Source organism: Loxodonta africana, chromosome 27, assembly GCF_030014295.1.
Source record: "Loxodonta africana isolate mLoxAfr1 chromosome 27, mLoxAfr1.hap2, whole genome shotgun sequence".
Classification (NCBI taxonomy): domain Eukaryota; kingdom Metazoa; phylum Chordata; class Mammalia; order Proboscidea; family Elephantidae; genus Loxodonta; species Loxodonta africana.
In genome coordinates this window covers 13,973,906-13,993,624 of record NC_087368.1, presented here as the reverse complement: position 1 = coordinate 13,993,624, position 19,719 = coordinate 13,973,906, and the positions used below count along the sequence as shown (strand labels likewise).

Sequence of the window (19,719 nt, the reverse complement as noted above, 5' to 3'; positions counted from 1 at the left end):
CTGTTGTTAGGTGCCATCAGATTTCCAGGTCTTTCTCCCATGGAGCCGCTGGGTGGGTTCCAACTGCCAACCTTATGGTAAGCAGCCGAGTGCTTAACCATTGTGCCACCAGGGCTCCTTACCTGATTCACTAGCAACTGTAAACAGATGAGTATATGGACACGTGACTGCCACTGAGGAAGGATTAAGTGGAACTGCAGAACCATGTGCTTTGCTAATGCTATTATCCACCAAACCTGGAATCTTCAACTCTCTGGCAAGTTGTTCCCTTTCTGGAAACAGTAATTAACGACAGAAAAGTTAAAGAAAGTGATCCACGGAGAAGGAGGATGGTGGTTGAGGTAATGTGAACTGGCAGAGCTAACAACCTGATTAAAAAAAAAAAAAAAAATACAGGAAAAAGGCAATCAGACCTGGTTTCATTCTGGACAACACACCTCAGGAAGGCCCAACAACCCTTCCCTGATTCCAGGAAAATCACATCTCATGTAAAAAAAAAAAAAGAAATCCCAAATAATGCCTGAGATAATTACATGCACATAATGAATTCCATCCCATCACCTAAAACCTAATGATTTTATCTGCACAATTACTGATTGGCATGGCGTCTATGAGTTGTATCAGATCCATGGGCATGAATGCTTCGAGATGTTCCTACAGCTGAACGAGGCCTTGGGGCTGAAGGACGCCCAGGCTGGGAAGCAGCCAGAGGGGAGCATGGCTCAATCTAGCCTTCTGAAGTCTAAGAAAGGGCAATCTACCTCCTGCCATAAAAAACTTATGTTCAAGAGAGAGCAGCCTGACTCAGACTAATGTCCTTCACTTCCTGTCCCCCATTTACACACCCTGCCCCTGCCTTCCTTCCCTACCATTTTGAAATTCACATGCTTGAACCCCTGCTTCATACAGGTGTGCCTCCAACACACTCAGGAGCTCTTCACGTACCTTGGTCTGGGCCTCCGCTAAAGATGTTGGCCTACACTGGCGTTTTGGGGGGCATGAGGGACACTCTAGCTTAGATTTTAAGGTTTTTACTATAAAGAATGCTTGGGAAAGATAGGATAGCATTCCTGCATGTAAGAATTAGATTTTAAAACCAGTCACAGAACTGGCCATGCCTGGGTTGAAAGCCTAGATCACTAGCAGACTAGCCAGGGAAACTATCTCAGGGTATTTCATTGCTCCTGACAGCAATCTGCACGTCTAGAAAATACAGATACCTACCATCCTGCGGTTTGCCATGAGGTTAGTGATGTATGTATGACTCAAAGATCCCACAGTGCTGGAAGTCACCAGACTGCTGGCCTTAAAATCGTCTTAGATTAGATTACATGGCATCTGGGACTTGGCCTCTAGGGAGTCCTGGTCCCCCTGTCCCTGTTGGTTGATGGATTGACTGGACAGCTGGTTTAGGGGAGGGAGTTTCCAAGTTCCTTTTCTGCTGACCTAGCCACGTCCTGTCTAGCCTCCAGGTAAACCTCAGCACCTAAAAGGAAACCTCGCCCCACCCCACTTCCTGGAGGATTCCAGCTTTTATGTGGGATCTGTACACACCACATGTCTTACTGCCCCCAGATGCTCAGAGTCTAATTTCTTTGCACTCTGGAAGGCACATTTGCATTCTTCGCCTGTATCCCTTCTCCTCGCCCCTTTGTATATCCCATTTTTATATCTGTTTCTTATTTTACAATAAAACTTTGCTATCAAAATAAATATTAATGAGACTTTAAATTTCTTCTCACCCTATATCATGGATTGTATTATGTCCCCCAAAAATGTGTGTAACAACTTGGTTAGGCCAGGATTCCCAGCGTTCTGTGATTGTCCTCCATTTTGTGATTGTAATTTTATGTTAAAGACGGGTAGGGTGAGATTGTAACACCCTTATCAGGTCATCTCCCTGAGCCAATGTAAAGGGAGTTTCCCTGGGATCTGGCCTGCACCACCTTTTATGTCTCAAGAGATAAAAAGGAAAGGGAAGGAAGCAGAGAGTTGGGGATGCAGCACCAGGAGCAGACCTCATCATTTGGATCTGAGGTTCCTGTGCTGAGATGCTCCCAGACCAAGGGAAGACAGATGCATCACAAGGACCTTCCTTCAGGGCCGATAGAGAAAGAAAGCCTTCCCCTGAAACCACCGCCCTGACTTTGGGCTTCTAGCCTACTGGGCTGAGAGAGAATAAACTTCTCTTTGTTAAAGCCATCCACTTGTGATATTTGTTATAGCAGCACTACATGACTAAGACTCCCTACACTCACAGTATGAAAATGCCTTCTAAATGAGAATTTTCCAGAGGCTTCAGAAATATCTATACATATCACCTAATCAGACAATTCAGACTTGCAAGGAATCTTAAGCAACACTTGCCACTTCATCAATCCCAGTGAACAGGTGAGAAAACTGAGGTTCAGAAAAGTGAAGAGAGTTGGGGTCACATAAAGAGGCAATGTTAATAAGCTGTTGTGACTATCACTATCTAGTACTAGCAGGATTTTTTTCCCCAACAATTTTTACAGGTACAATTCAGTGACACTGATTACATTCAACATTTCATACAACCAACGACTATCCTTTTCCAAATTATCCCACCACCATTGACAGGAACTCAGTGGCCCCTAAGCACTGACTTCCCCTTTACTCCTCTGTCCCACCCCGGCGATCACTAATAAGCTCTGGTCTCTATAGATCTGCCTATTTCATATAAAAAGGATCAAACAGTACCTTTCTGTGACTGATTTATTTTGCGCAGCATAATGTTTTCCAGGTTCATCCACATTATAGCATGTACCAGGATTTCACAGCTGAGTAATAGCCCATCGTTATGTACATTCCACATTTTGTTTATGCATTCATCTCTTGATAGACATTTCCCTTGTTTTCACCTTTTGGCTACTGTGAATTGTGCTACAATGAACACTGGTACACAGGTTGCTGTTTGCATCCCTGCTCTCAGCTCTTCGGGCCACATGCTTAGGACTGGAACTGCTGGGTCATATGTTCTACATTTAACTTTTTTAAGGAAACACCAAACAGTTTTCCACAGCGACTGTGGCATTTTGCATTCCCACCAGCAATGAACGAGAGTTCCAATTTCTCCACATCCTTGCCAACAGCTGTTATTTTCCTCTTTTTTTTTTTTTTTTATTATACCCATTCTAGTGGGGGTGAGGTGGTATGGCATTGTGGTTTTGATTTGCATCTCCCTAACGACTAATAATGTTGAGCCAGCACCAGCAGAATTTTAGGATTCGTCATCGGTAGTAAAGCAAGCTCATCAGTTCATTTGAAGACAGACAGAAATAAACCTCCAATAAGCTGAGCACAGAATACGAACTGCAAAAGAAAGCAGGTGGCTGGGGTACTGGCACCAAAGGCAGTGTCCTCTACCTGGGTCAGGGTCAAAGCTGAGGGCCTCACTACGCACTGTAACCTCCCCATCACTGGCGACAGCACCCATCTCCCTCAAACATGTCTACAAAATTCAACTCAACGGACAGCCATCTAGTTATTTCCAAAAAGAGAATGGATGAATGGACCCTGGCTCGTAAGGTCAATAAAACCAATGTCCAAGTTTTCGGTTGTGAATAAAATCTCAAAAGGACAGAATTTAAGAAAATCCATACTTCTTAGGAAGTTTCAAGTTTCAGAAGAAACTGATTTGAGAATAACTTTGACCTGCCTTCTGTGTCAGCCCTGAAATATAGTGGCTAATTAACCAACAGTATATATTTTTACTAATACTCTCACCCCTGCGTTCAAAGTATGTGATTATTGGATACTGATCAGGTTTAAAAGTCACATGTATATTTCCAGAATCCCACCCACGTGTGTAGACTAGCTTTACAAGCAAAGAAGTAGAAACCATGAAGTTACAGGGAATTTTGATTGAATTATGATTTCAACTTCACATTCAAGTAACCAATTTATGCAAAGTGCTTTCAAACCCTGTATTTTGATGCTTAATTGTTAGGTTACATTCCGCCTTCTCGCCCACTACACAAAGACACACACACACACCCAGCAAAGTAACCACAACCATCCCTCAGTCCCCATAAGACCCTTTATTCCAACCTTATAGAAACACTTTGGCTTTCACAGCTATTTTCTTTGAGCTCCTCTTTGACTGAGATCTCACAAAGCCTCTCAAGATCTTCTAGACTAGAGGCTACACACTGCTGGTTTGCCAGCTCCATTATTTCACCTCCTCCAGGAATTCCCAGAGACAGCAGTGCCACCTGCTGGTAGGGAGGGCACAATCTGCTTTCTGGAAGCCTATGGGTGACAGGAATGGCAGCCTAGATTTCTGTCTTTGGGAGCCTTTCTTTCCTAGAGCACATCATAAGCATAAGCTACAACCTGAGATGTGTAACCTCCACAGGAGCCTCCATTGTGACCGGCAGGTCATCTGGAGGCCATGTAAAGCAAAGCCAGGCTGGCCAACAATGAGGCACTTCTGCCTGGAAATGCCTCCTCAATGCTGCAAATGCAAGAGCCTCACTGAATTCAACATTTCCTGGCTCTCCTTTTCCCTCACTGCTTCAGTATCACATAATAGCACTCCCAGTCCCCACCTGAGGCTATGCTATCTAGCTCTGTCTCACATCCTAAGGAAGGTGCTCAGACCTCTCTCAATGTGAAGGCTCTTGTATTTACACAATGTGACACAGATCCTTCTCAAAGGACACTACTCCTTAGGCATGCAGGTTGGACTCTAATCTCTTTCATTTGCTCTCCATCCTCCAGGTGCCTAACCCAAAGGACAGAAATGATAGAAAGGAAACGATTTTGTTGTTGTTTTGGAAATAACACTAGTGAGCTTTTACTGACTCAGAAAACAAAACCTTGTGCTATACGTCACTGATATATGTTGCGTCCCTCAAGATTAACGAAGCCTGCCGATCTTCCTGGTTCCCCTTGCTTAACCTGATCAGTGTTTTTCAACCTTTTCAAAGCCCCTTCCATAGGCTTAAAATAAGAACTGCACGCCCTTTGTTTAGTTTTCACAGGCAGTCCCCAGTTACAAAAGACCCACTAACATGCAACCTGTAGTTACAAACCAATCCCCGTAAAGCCTACTTACATTAAAAATTTGAGGTGTATACAATGGTTCATAATAATAAACTGGAGCTACTTTGGGAAGCGCATTAGAACACTGTTATTATTACCATATTATCATGTTAAAGATATTTTAGTGTAGCTGGAAATGATTCTTTAATGTTTATGTATAGAAAAGGTACACTACATGCTAAGACAAACATTTGATTAACTGATGTTAGATACAAACCGTACCTAACTGTTCTGACTTACGTACAAATTCAAGTTAAAGACAGATTTAGGAGCGGAACTCGTTCGTAATCCAGGAACCGCCTGCATGACAAAAATGACATTTTTTTTCTTTAGACCTAAAAGCATATACTTTTTAAGTTATACCGCCTCTCTCAACCTTCAGAATTCCTTCCTCTACCATCACCAATACCAACTTAAAAATTTTAGGCAAAATTTTAAGTTATTCCCAATAATTTGCTTTGTGTTCCAAACTACTAGCCGACAACCTATATTTCACTTTACTAAGTTTTTTTTTTTTAAGGGTGGGTTTTAGGGACAGCTGGGAAACCCTGGTGGCGTAGTGGTGAACTGCTATGGCTGCTAACCAAAAAGGTCAGCAGTTCAAATCCGTCAGGCGCTCCTTGGAAACTCTATGGGGCAGTTCTACTCTGTCCTATAGGGTCGCTATAAGTCAGAATCGACTCGATGGCAGTGGGTTTGGTTTGGTTTAGGAACAGCTCTTATGTTCCCAGCAAGTTTGAGCTTCGCACCAACTTCTCCTTTTACTTTCATGCACCTCAGAGTTCTCAGCTCCCTAACAAAGCGAAGTGCTCCCTCTTCAATTATTTTTTATTTAACTTGTCAAGCTAATTGATTTCCTATCAAGTGTAGACATTTTGTCAGGATGCAGGGGCGGATTAACCAGTAAGCAAGGTACTCACGGGATTACACTAAGCAAGGTGTGCAACTGGCTTGTGTTTACTTACCAATCAGTAGTGCACAATTTCATGGGGCTTTCATCACATCTTTCATGTGGTGAAAAACAGGTAAAATTTTGACTAGTAAGTAGGCACAAGTAACCCAATGTGTACCTTGCTTATTGGATAATCCATCTCTGGAGTATGTCTCAGATGTTTGAAAATCATACTGTTTCCTAAAGAAACCAATCTGTAGCGAGAATACGAATAAAAGGGCTTTGAAAAAGTATCAGGATGTCTCCAAGGAATCAGGTAAATACAGATTTTTGTCAATCTCATGCCAGAATAAATGCTAAATGGATTACATTGAAACTCCAGAATACAGTAAAATTAACAAAGTAGTTAACCAGGGGAAAACTGAAGGGACCTTTTATGTTTCACTATAAGGATGTACAGTATACCCTTCCTAGTGCAGGTCTGCAGAAATGGAGGAGAGAGGTAGGCGATACCCTGCAGTTTTAATCTGCTCTGAAACTCCTGCACACACCTCCCCTTTTCAAAGCGTGGTTCACAGGAGATATTCCCTCCCCGAACATCCCTCTTCTGCCAGCCAAATGGTCTTCTTCAAACACACCCTTTTCAAAGAACTGAGGAAGTCTGAAGAGGCTTAATTTAGACCCTGCCTTCCTCTCCCTACAGCCCAGTAACATGCAGAAAACAACTACTTTCCCTCTTGAACAAAAAAAAAAAAAAATTTTTTTTTTTCGAACAGCCCCTGAAAAACCTCAGTTTACAACGACCCCCCACCCCACACACATACAAAATCTGTCTTCTTGAAGAAGAATCTCAGTGTGCTGACCTGGTCCGCAGTTCACTGCAGGCATCTCCTTCCTCACAATTCACCAGTCACCAGTTGAGCGTCTCATTTAGACCTGCTCCACTAGCGCCCAGCTGCTTAGAACATTTTTACCCCTGTAAGGAATCTCTGGGTTCCTTCAGCCCACTCAGAGCGCCCAACTGCGGGGAACCTGGGCCCTTCAGCCCACTCAGAGCGCCCAGCTGCGGGGAACCTGGGCCCTTCAGCCCGCTCAGAGCGCCCAGCTGCGGTGAAACTGGGCCCTTCAGCCCGCTCAGAGCGCCCACCTGCGGGGAACCTGGGCCCTTCAGCCCGCTCAGAGCGCCCACCTGCGGGGAACCTGGGCCCTGCAGCCCGCTCAGAGCGCCCAGCTGCGGGGAACCTGGGCCCTTCAGCCCGCTCAGAGCGCCCAACTGCGGGGAAACTGGGCCCTTCAGCCCACTCAGAGCGCCCAGCTGCGGGGAACCTGGGCCCAGGGCTCGCCTGCAGGTCCAGCGGGCAGAGAAGCTTCTCCGGGCGACACTCGGGCTCGGTCCCAGGGTCACGCCGCCCCCACCCCGCCCGCACCGGGGCAGAGAGCGCTTCTGCACAGCTGCGCCTGCAATTGGGCGTCGCTCACAGCCCCGGGATCAGTGCGGGTCCCGAGGCTTCAGAGGTTCGCGTCCCAAGGCCTGGGCCACTTTAACGGGACACTCCATTTCTTCCTTCATTTTCCCGCTGCATTAATGCCACCTTCTGCTGGGCCCCAGCCCGGGTCCGCGCCTGGAACGCCCCCACCTCACCACCAGCGCCCTTTACCTGCCAGCATCCCTCTGGGCAGGAAACAAAGGTGGAGACGACGCTGCCAGGTGGGCAACTCCTCTCGGGAGGCCCTGTCTCCGCGGTGGGGAGGATGTAGAGATGCCTAAGAGGGTACGAAAGGGAAACCGAGGCACCGAGGTGTTGGCTGAGCCTGGGTCTGCGGCCACCTCAGAAGCGGGGCTCCCGGGGCGGGGCGGGTTAGCCCCAGACTACCCCCGCCACGCCCCGCCCTGCCATCCCGCTGGCCCGGACTGGCGAAGGTGCGACCGGACCGGCAGCCCCACGGGGTCCCTCACCTCAGGACAAGCGCTCCGGTTTCCTCCGACGGCCCGACGGCGGGAGAGAAAGCCCCGCAGCTCGCGCACGCGCACTAACGCTCTCGCGCCTTCGCCCCTCTGGTCCCCGCGCTCGCCCCTCCAACCAGGCTCTGGCCCGCCCCAGCCCTGTTCGTCAGCGTCCGCGACAGCCAATCCGCTTGCACGGGAGGCCCAGCGCCGGTCACGTGGCCACAGCAGCCAATCACCAAATTGCCCTGGGCTGCGCAGGCTCCCAAGTCCCTGGGGTGTCTTGCTACAGCGCGGAGGGTGCAAGGCTTGCAGGAAAAGACTAAGCCTGCGTGTTCGGGGACTGAGAAGCCCTGGATTGATCTTTTGCTACATCTGTTAGTTTCTAAAATCCTAATATGAATAGTCATTAACTGGGTGTCTTGTTAAAATGCAGATTCTGCTCCAGTAAGTTTGGGGTACGGACCTGAGATTCCAGCTTTCTAAGTAGCTCCCAGGTGGTGGTGATGATGCTCCTGGTCCGAGGACCACCCTTGAGCAGCAAGATTTTAAGGAAATCTGTCAGAAAGTGTTGGTTTTGCACCTTCCCATGTTATTTTCACGTTTTGAGACCTCTTCCTCCAGTGATGCAGAGCATTCCAGTGACTGACTAAGCACTGGGTGTCCTGGTGACGCTCATACTTTGGGCACCGGCTGAGAGAAAAAACCCGCTAACCAAACCCACTCTGTGGTGTCGATTTGGACTCATACGACCCTACAGGACAGAATAGAACTGCCCCATAGGGTTTCCAAGGCTGTAAATCTTTAGGGAAGCAGACTGCTTTGTCCCAGGAGCTCCTGGTGAATTGGAACCCCTGACCTTCCACTGCTGTGCTGTGTTTAATTGCCACACCACCCACCCTTAGGCTAAGGGACAACAACCTATGCCAACTTGGGATTGGACTGTGGAAAGTAGAAATGGAGACTGTATGATCCTTGGAAATAACAGGACTGTGTTTGTTCTAAAACACTGGGCCTGCGTTTCTGAGTGGCAGCTGTGCCAGACTCTGGCATAAAGTGCCCCCTACTTTATGGAGTTTACAGTCTATTATAGAACTCCAAGGGCAAGTTCAGGAAGGGAGCTTGGAGTGTGGGAAAAGATGCAGGGACCTAATGGTGGCAGCATAAGCTAGGGTGGTTGTAAACTAACCTGCCTTAGAAGTCTTAAAAATTTTCCCAGATGTTCTTCTGTAATTCCAGAGTCAGGACGTCAAGAAGCCCATTGCCTCCGCCATCTCTCAGACTTGACCTAAACTTAGTGTACAGACTGGCCATCTAGAAGCTTTGTTGTTCAGCATAGCCAAGCTCTTATTACCCAGTGTTGTACTAATGTGGTTCAAGCATCTAAGTGCTAAATTCTCTAAACTATCAAACACAGTATGATATCCCACCACATTGCTTCAAGCAGTTATCTCTCACTATTCATAAAGGGGATTAAACTCTAAGTTTAATCTCTTTTCTCTAATGAGAAAACTTCATCATTGTCAGTGTGTCTTATCCGGACTAGAAGTGAAGGCCAATTAGTAACCTCGGACATTTTTCATCACATCGCTCAGTATCAGAGCAGACATGGCACAAAACTCAGAGTTTCTGGGAACACGTTAAATCAAGTATAGCACCTGTTTTGGTTACAGCAGGAATAAACAGCTGTCCAACTGAGAAAAATACATTTGAAGTCTCAAAGAAAATTTCCTTTGCTGTCTTCTAAGGTCGCTATGAGTCAGAATCAACTCGATAGCAATGGGTTTGGTTTGGGTTGGTTTTAGCATTAAACTGGAGGAGTCCTGGTGGCTCAGTGGTAAAGTGCTCGACTATTAACCAAAAGGGCAGTGGTTTAAACCCACCAGCTGTTTCATGGGAGAAAGATGTGGTGACCTGCTTCTGTGAAGATGACAACTTTGCAGACCTTATGGAGCAAGTCTACTCTGTCGTATAGGGTCGCTATGAGTCGGAATCAACTCAAGGGCAATGGATTTGGTTTTGGGTTTATCATTAAACCAGTGGTTCTCAAGCCTGGCTGTACACTAAAGGTTTTTAAGGGTGTAGATTTTGGGCCCCTGTGCCCAGAGATTCTGACTGGGGTGAGGCATGGAACCTGGGTTGCCTTAGGTTTAAAAAGCTCCACAGGTGGTTTGCTATCCAGCATGTGTGAGAACACCTGCATAAGTTGCTAGATCAATGGAGTCATTCTTTCACAAGGAAAAGTCATCTCTGCAACACAGAACACTAATGACATGAAGACTGTGAAAACAGAAGGCATTTTCCATGTAATCCATAAGAATAGATAAGAAAGGCCAAAAATAATTCACAGGAAATAAATACACCAAAGACAATTCAGCAGAACAAATAGAAAAGCCAGCTCCACAGAAATCCACCCACTGATCTGTTATGAGCAGAACCTCTATAGAATCCTTTATAATGGCTAATTACATACATTTTTATCTCTCTAGCAATAAACATCTTCTCTAAATGTAATTGATTTCATTCACAAAAACTCACAGGGTATCCCAAAGTTTACTCTCCATAACATTTTTTTTTATTAACTTTTATTGAGCTTCAAGTGAAGGTTTACAAATCAAGTCAGACTGTCACACATAAGTTTATATACACCTTACTCCGTACTCCCACTTGCTCTCCCCCTGATGAGTCAGCCCTTCCAGTCTCTCCTTTCGTGACAATTTTGCCAGCTTCCAACTCTCTCTATCCTCCCATCCCCCCTCCAGACAGGAGATGCCAACAGAGTCTCAAGTGTCCACCTGATACAATTAGCTCACTCTTCATCAGCGTCTCTCTCCTACCCACTGTCCAGTCCCTTTCATGTCTGATGAGTTGTCTTTGGGAATGGTTCCTCTCCTGGGCCAACAGAAGGTTTGGGGGCCATGACCGCCGGGATTCCTCTAGTCTCACTCAGACCATTAAGTATGGTCTTTTTGTGAGAATTTGGGGTCCGCATCCCACTGATCTCCTGCTCCCTCAGGGGTTCTCTGTTGTGCTCCCTGTCAGGACAGTCATCGATTGTGGCCGGGCACCAACTAGTTCTTCTGGTCTCAGGATGATGTAGGTCTCTGGTTCATGTAGCCCTTTTTGTCTCTTGGGCTCTTAGTTATCGTGTGACCTTGGTGTTCTTCATTCTCCTTTGATCCAGGTGGGTTGAGACCAATTGATGCATCTTAGATGGCCACTTGTTAGCATTTAAGACCCCAGACGCCACATTTCAAAGTGGGATGCAGAATGTTTTCACAATAGAATTATTTTGCCAATTGACTTAGAAGTCCCCTTAAACCATGGTCCCCAAACCCCCGCCCTCTGCTGACCTTTGAAGCATTCAGTTTATCCCGGAAACTTCTTTGCTTTTGGTGCAGTCCAGTTGAGCTGACCTTACATGTATTGAGTACTCTCCTTCCCTTCACCTAAAGCAGTTCTTATCTACTAATTAATCAGTAAAAAAAACCTCTCCCACCCTCCCTTCCACTCCCCCTCGTAACCACAAAAGTATGTGTTCTTCTCAGTTTATACTATTTCTCAAGATCTTATAATCGTGGTGTTATACAATATTTGTCCTTTTGCCTCTGACTAATTTTGCTCAGCATAATGCCTTCCAGGTTCCTCCATGTTATGAAGTGTTTCACAGATTCGTCACTGTTCTTTAACGATGCGTAGTATTCCATTGTATGGATATACCACAATTTATTTATCCATTCATCCGTTGATGGACACCTTGGTTGCTTCCAGCTTTTTGCTATTGTAAACAGAGCTTCAATAAACATGGGCGTGCATATCTCTGTTTGTGTGAAGGCTCTTATTTCTCTAGGGTATATTCCGAGGAGTGGGATTTTTGGGTTGTATGGTAGTTCTATTTCTAACTGTTTAAAATAACGCCAGATAGACTTCCAAAGTGGTTGTGCCATTTTACATTCCCACCAGCAGTGTATAAGAGTTCCAATCTCTCCGCAGCCTCTCCAGCATTTATTATGTTGTGTTTTTTGGATTAATGCCAGCCTTCTTGGAGTGAGATGGAATCTCATCGTAGTTTTAATTTGCATTTCTCTAATGGCTAATGATCGAGAGCATTTTCTCATGTATCTGTTAGCTGCCTGAATATCTTCTTTAGTGAAGTGTGTGTTCATGTCCTTTGCCCACTTCTTGATTGGGTTGTTTGTCTTTTCCTGGTTGAGTTTTGACAGAATCATATAGATTTTAGAGATGAGGCGCTGGTTGGAGATGTCATAGCTGAAAATTTTTTCCCAATCTGTAGGTGGTGTTTTTACTCTTTTGGTGAAGTCTTTGGATGAGCATAGGTGTTTGATTTTTAGGAGCTCCCAGTTATCTGGTTTCTCTTCGGCATTTTTGGTAATGTTTTGTATTCTGTTTATGCCTTGTATTAGGGCTCCTAAGGTTGTCCCTATTTTTTCTTCCATGATCTTTATCGTTTCAGTCTCTATGTTTAGGTCTTTGATCCACTTGGAGTTAGTTTTTGTGCTTGGTGTGAGGTATGGGTCCTGTTTCATTTTTTGGCAAATGGATATCCAGTTATGGCAGCACCATTTGTTAAAAAGACTATCTTTTCCCCAATTAACTGACACTGGGCCTTTGTCAAATATCAGCTGCTCATATGTGGATGGATTTATATCTGGGTTCTCAATTCTGTTCCACTGGTCTATGTGTCTGTTGTTGTACCAGTACTAGGCTGTTTTGACGACTGTGGCTGTATAATAGGTTCTGAAATCAGGTAGAGTGAGGCCTCCCACTTTCTTCTTCTTTTTCAGTAATGCTTTGCTTATCCGAGGCTTCTTTCCCTTCCATATGAAGTTGGTGATTTGTTTCTCTATCACAGTAAAAAATGACATTGGAATTTGGATCGAAGAGCATTGTATGTATAGATGGCTTTTGGTAGAATAGACATTTTTGCTATGTTAAGTCTTCCTATCCATGAGCAAGGTATGTGTTTCCACTTAAGTATGTCCTTTTGAATTTCTTGTAGTAGAGCTTTGTGGTTTTCTTTGTATAGGTCTTTTACATGTTTGGTAAGGTTTATTCCTAAGTATTTTATCTTCTTGGGGGCTACTGTGAATGGTATTGATTTGGTGATTTCCTCTTCGATGTTCTTTCTGTTGATGTAGAGGAATCCTAGTGATTTTTGTATGTTTATCTTATAACCTGAGACTCTGCCAAACTCTTCTATTAGTTTCAGTATTTTTCTGGAGGATTCCTTAGGGTTTTCTGTGTATAAGATCATGTCATCTGCAAATAGAGATAATTTTACCTCCTCTTTGCCAATCTGGATGCCCTTTATTTCTTTGTCTAGCCTAATTGCTCTGGCTAGGACTTCTAGCACAATGTTGAATAAGAGCAGTGATAAAGGGCATCCTTGTCTGGTTCCCGTTCTCAAGGGAAATGCTTTCAGGTTCTCTCCATTTAGAGTGATATTGGCTGTTGGCTTTGCATAGATGCCCTTTATTATGTTGAGGAATTTTCCTTCAATTCCTATCTTGGTGAGAGTTTTTATCATAAATGGATGTTGGACTTTGTCAAATGCCTTTTCTGCATCAATTGATAAGATCATGTGGTTTTTTGTCTTTTGTTTTATTTATGTGATGGATTACATTAATGGTTTTTCTGATATTAAACCAGCCTTGCATACCTGGTATAAATCCCACTTGATCAGGGTGAATTATTTTTTTGATATGTTGTTGAATTCTATTGGCTAGAATTTCATTGAGGATTTTTGCATCTCTGTTCATGAGGGATATAGGTCTGTAATTTTCTTCTTTTGTAATGTCTTTACCTGGTTTTGGTATCAGGGAGATGGTGGCTTCATAGAATGAGTTAGGTAGTATTCCGTCATTTTCTATGCTTTGAAATACCTTCAGTAGTAGTGGTGTTAACTCTTCTGTGAAAGTTTGGTAGAACTCTGCAGTGAAGCCGTCCTGGCCAGGGCTTTTTTTTGTTGGGAGTTTTTTGATTACCATTTCAATCTCTTTTTTTGTTATGGGTCTATTTAGTTGTTCTACTTCTGAATGTGTTAGTTTAGGTAGGTAGTGTTTTTCCAGGAATTCATCCATTTCTTCTAGGTTTGCAAATTTGTTAGAGTACAATTTTTCATAATAATCTGATATGATTCTTTTAATTTCATTTGGTTCTGTTGTGATGTGGTCCTTCTCGTTTCTTATTCGGGTTATTTGTTTCCTTTCCTGTATTTCTTTAGTCAGTCTAGCCAATGGTTTATCAATTTTGTTAATTTTTTCAAAGAACCAGCTTTTGGCTTTGTTAATTCTTTTGATTATTTTTCTGTTCTCTAATTCATTTAGTTCAGCTCTGATTTTTATTATTTGTTTTCTTCTGGTGCCTGATGGATTCTTTTGTTGCTCACTTTCTATTTGTTCAAGTTGTAGGGACAGTTCTCTGATTTTGGCTCTTTCTTCTTTTTGTATGTGTGCATTTATCGATATAAATTCACCTCTGAGCACTGCTTTTGCTGTGTCCCAGAGGTTTTGATAGGATGTATTTTCATTCTCGTTGCATTCTATGAATTTCCTTATTCCCTCCTTAATGTCCATAACATTTTATATCTATGTATCTGTGTTTTGAAAACCCTGGTGGCGTAGTGCTTAAGTGCTACAGCTGCTAACCAAAAGGTCTGCAGTTGGAATCCACCAGGAGCTCCTTGGAAACTCTATGGGACAGTTCTACTTTGTCCTGTAGGTCTCTATGAGTCAGAATTGACTTGACAACAAAGGATTTTCCCTGTGTTTTAATAACTGTTGCTTTTTTCTTCATCCAGTATAATCCTGTACAGATTTAGATTTAACCTAACACACAAGGCATAGCTTAGATAAAAGGATTTTCTTTATAGTCTCTACAGATTGTTACTTTTTAAAAAAAATATTTCAGACTTAAGAAATGTGTAGATAATAATACGATATACCCCTCTATAGCCCTCCCCTTCAACTCATGAAAGAAAACATTATAAATACAGTCAAAACTCCATGTACCACTCCCAGAAAGTTTATTATTTAGATCAGAGTTCACACTTAGCAAGCTTAGCCACAAAGGAAAGAGAATGGCTTATGTAAGGAGACATCCTATTGTATACATGTAATAAACAACATAAATATAAACGGACAAAGATCTTACTGAACAAAATGTTTGGAAATTCCAAACTGGCATATAGAGCATGATAACAGAGTTGGAGATTCCATGTAGCCCAACCAACCCTTGTGTTTTCCACTTATAGATTTGGAACTGGAAAGCAGGTAACCTTTGGAAGGCAGCACAGGTTATTAGCAGCAGGCATAAGGTGAGGGATCAGATCTCATTCATTCAATAAACACACTCCATGAATCCTGTTTTAAGCTCATTTTAGAAGAGAAGTAAGCTCACAATTCAAGATTCAAAAGTGTTCCGTTACAAAGATGCCCTTTATCACCGCTCTTATTCAACATTGTGCTGGAGGTCCTAGCCAGAGCAATTAGGTTAGACAAAGAAATAAAGGGCATCCAGATTGGCAAGGAAGAAGTAAAATTATCTCTATTTGCAGATAACATGTTCTTATACACAGAAAACCCTAAGGAATCCTCCAGAAAAATACTGAAACTAATAGAAGAGTTCGGCAGAATTTGAGGTTACGAGATAAACATACAAAAATCACTAGGATTCCTCTACATCAACAAAAAGAACGTCGAAGAGGAAATCACCAAATCAACACCATTCACAGTAGCCCCCAAGAAGATAAAATACGTAGGAATAAATCTTACCAAACATGTAAAAGACCTATACAAAGAAAACTACAAAGCTCTACTACAAGAAATTCAAAAGGACATACTTAAGTGGAAAAACATACCTTGCTCATGGATAGGAAGACTTAACATAGCAAAAATGTCTATTCTACCAAAAGCCATCTATACATACAATGCCCTTCGATCCAAATTCCAATGTCATTTTTTACTGTGATAGAGAAACAAATCACCAACTTCATATGGAAGGGAAAGAAGCCTCGGATAAGCAAAGCATTACTGAAAAAGAAGAAGAAAGTGGGAGGCCTCACTCTACTTGATTTCAGAACCTATTATACAGCCACAGTCGTCAAAACAGCCTAGTACTGGTACAACAACAGACACATAGACCAGTGGAACAGAATTGAGAACCCAGATATAAATCCATCCACATATGAGCAGCTGATATTTGACAAAGGCCCAGTGTCAGTTAATTGGGGAAAAGATAGTCTTTTTAACAAATGGTGCTGCCATAACTGGATATCCATTTGCCAAAAAATGAAACAGGACCCATACCTCACGCCATGCACAAAAACTAACTCCAAGTGGATCAAAGACCTAAACATAGAGACTGAAACGATAAAGATCATGGAAGAAAAAATAGGGACAACCTTAGGAGCCCTAATACAAGGCATAAACAGAATACAAAACATTACCAAAAATGATGAAGAGAAACCAGATAACTGGGAGCTCCTAAAATTCAAACACCTATGCTCATCCAAAGACTTCACCAAAAGAGTAAAAACACCACCTACAGATTGGGAAAAAATTTTCAGCTATGACGTCTCCGACCAGTGCCTGATCTCTAAAATCTATATGAGTCTGTTAAAACTCAACCACAAAAAGACAAAAGCCCAATCAAGAAGTGGGCAAAGGATATGAACACACACTTCACTAAAGAAGATATTCAGGCAGCTAAAAGATACATGAGAAAATGCTCTTGATCATTAGCCACTGGATAAATGCAAATTCAAACTACGATGAGAGTTCATCTCACTCCAAGGAGGCTTCCATTAATCCCAAAAACACAAAATAATAAATGTCGGAGAGGCTGCGGAGAGATTGCAACACCTATACACTGCTGGTGGGAATGTAAAATGGTACAACCAATTTCGAAATCTATCTGGCGTTTCCTTAAAAAGTTAAAAATAGAACTACCATACAACCCAGAAATCCCACTCCTCGGAATATACCTGAGAGAAATAAGAGCCTTTACACGAACAGATATATGCACGCCCATGTTTATTGCAGCACTGTTTACAATAGCAAAAACGTGGAAGCAACCAAGGTGCCCGTCGACGGATGAATGGGTAAATAAATTATGGCATATTCACACAATGGAATACTACTCATCAATAAAGAACAGTGAGGAATCTGTGAAACATTTCATAATATGGAGGAACCTGGAAGGCATTATGTTGAGTGAAATTAGTCAGTTGCAAAAGGACGAATATTGTACAAGACCACTATTATAAAATCTTGAGAAATAGTTTAAACTGAAAAGAACACATTCTTTTGTGGTTACGAGACGGGGGAGGGAGGGGGGGTGGGAGGGGGTTGTTTACTGATTAGATAGTACATAAGAACTACTTTAGGTGAAGGGAAGGACAACACTCAATATAGGGAATGTCAGCTCGACTCGACTGGACCAAAAACAAAGAAGTTTCCTGAATAAACTGAATGCTTTGAAGGTCAGCGGAGCAAGGGTGGGGGTTTGGGGGCTATGGCTTCAGGGGACATATAAGTCAATTGGCAAAATAAATTGTATTAAGAAAACATTCTGCATCCCACGTTGAAGAGTGGGGTCTTAAATGCTAACAAGTAGCCATCTAGGATGCATCAATTGGTCTCAACCCACCTGGATCAAAGGAAAATCAAAAACAACAAGGTCACAAGGTAATTATGAGCCCAAGAGACAGAAAGGGCCACAAAAACTAGAGACTTACATCATCCTGAGACCAGAAGAACTAGATGGCACCCAGGCACAACCAATGACTGCCCTGACAGGGAGCACAACAGAGAACCCCTGAGGGAGCAGGACAGCAGTGGGTTGCCTATCCGAAATTCTCATAAAAGACCAGACCTCATGGTCTGACTGAGACTAGAAGAATCCCAGTGGTCACGGTCCCCAAACCTTCTGTTGGACCAGGACAGGAACCATTGCCGAAGACAACTCATCAGACGTGGATTGGACTGGACAATGGGTTGGAGAGAGATGCTGATGAGGAGTGAGCTAATTGTATCAGGCGGATGCTTGAGACCGTGTTGGCATTTCCCGCGTAGAGGGAAGAGGGGAGGGTAGAGGGGGATAGAAACCGGGAAAACGGCCACGAAAGCACAGACTGGAAGGAGGGAGCGGGCTGACTCATTAGGGGGAGAGTAAGTGGGAGTATGTAGTAAGGTGTATATAAGTTTATATGTGAGAGACTGACTTGATCTGTAAACTTTCGCTTAAAGGACAATAAAAATTACTAAAAAAAAAAGATACATTTATCCTGCTGTCCACAAAATCAGTCCTTTTGTAGTAACGCTGAGGAAAGAAAAGTCACTTAATTGGTATGCCACGTAAAATCATTCAGAGTCTATGCAATGGATTTGCATTTGGTAGAAAAAAAAAATTTTTTTTTTTTTAGTATGGCCATATTTCAACAGAGATTTTTCCATGCATTTTATTTGGATTGTTCTTCTGTGAATGTCATAATTAATGTCTTTTCTCAGCTTCAGCTGACATATATCATTGAATGGAGTGAAACCAATCATAGCAGTTGTTAGCTGTATGACTCTAGAAAACTCCCTGACAATTCCTCCTGGGATATGCTAAAGTAATACTAAAATAGATTATTAGAAGTCAAATGTCTTTGGGCAAAAATAAATTGTTTCCTGAGTTAAAAAACGTGTTCTGTTACAAATGAGGCACGCGGCATGGTAAGAAAGCACATCGAAGGAGCACTACCTCTGATGGATGGAATCAGGGAAGAATTTTTGCAAGAAGTAATGCCTGAACTGAATTCCAAAGAACTAGTAAGAGTTTGCCAGTAAAGGGTATTCTAGGCCTGGGGAACAGGCCATATAGAAAGCATGAAAGTACGGAACACTGCGGAAGAGAAAATAGTTTAACTAGGTGTGAGGGGGGAAGAGAGTGAAATGATGATTGAAAGGTGGTGGTGTTGTGGTTAGGTGCCATAAAGTCCGTTCTGACTCATAGAGACCCTATGTACAACAGAATGAAACACTGCCCAGCCCTGTGTCACCCTCACAAGCGTTGTTATGCTTGAGCCCACTGTGGCAGCCATACTATCAATCCATCTCATTAAGGGTCTTCCTCTTTTTCCCTGACCTTCTACTTTACCAAGCATGACGTCCTTCTCCAGGGACTGGTCCCTCTCGATAACATTTCCAAAATAAGTGAGACAGAGTCTCACCATCCTTGCTTCTAAGGAGCATTCTGGCTGTATTTCTTCCAAGACAGATTTGTTCCTTCTTCTGGCAGTCCATGGTCTATTCAGTATTCTTCACCAACACCATAATTCAAAGGCATCAGTTCTTCGGTCTTCCTTATTCATTATCCAGCTTTCACATATGAAGCGATTGGAAACACTATGGCTTTGGTCAGGCACACCCTGGTCCTTAAGGACTTTAAAGTGACATCTTTGCTTTTTAACACTTTCAAGAGATCTCTCGCAGCAGATTTTCCCAATGCAATGCATCTTTTGATTTCTCGACTGCTGCTTCCATAGATGTTGATTGTGGATCCGAGTAAAACGAAATCCTTGACAACTTCAATCTTTCCTTCCTTTATCATGATGTTGCTTATTGGTCCAGTTGTGAGGACTGTTGTTTCCTTCATGTTGAGGTATAAATCATACTAAAGGCTGTGGTCTTTGACCTTCATCAGTAAGTGCTTCAAGTCCTCTTACTTTCAGCAAGCAAGGTTGTGTCATCTGTATATTCTAATGAGTCTTCCTCTAATCCTGTTTCCCTGTTCTTCTTCATATAGTCTACCT

General features: G+C 43.1%; 1 long non-coding RNA gene across 11 annotated transcripts in view; it reads right to left on the bottom strand.

The window, feature by feature from the left end:
- LOC111749237 (uncharacterized) overlaps nucleotides 1–19,719 on the bottom strand; it is a 530,861-nt gene that overhangs the window by 73,273 nt on the left and 437,869 nt on the right. The window contains exons 1-2 of one of the 11 annotated variants that reach the window (XR_010319561.1): nucleotides 7,917–7,965; nucleotides 7,618–7,723 (exon numbers count right to left, since the gene is read on the bottom strand). The exons of the other annotated variants lie outside the window; for them this stretch is intronic. This is a non-coding gene — a long non-coding RNA (uncharacterized LOC111749237). Of the gene's footprint in view, nucleotides 1–7,617; nucleotides 7,724–7,916; nucleotides 7,966–19,719 lie in introns of those variants that run through there. 11 annotated transcript variants of the gene reach the window in all.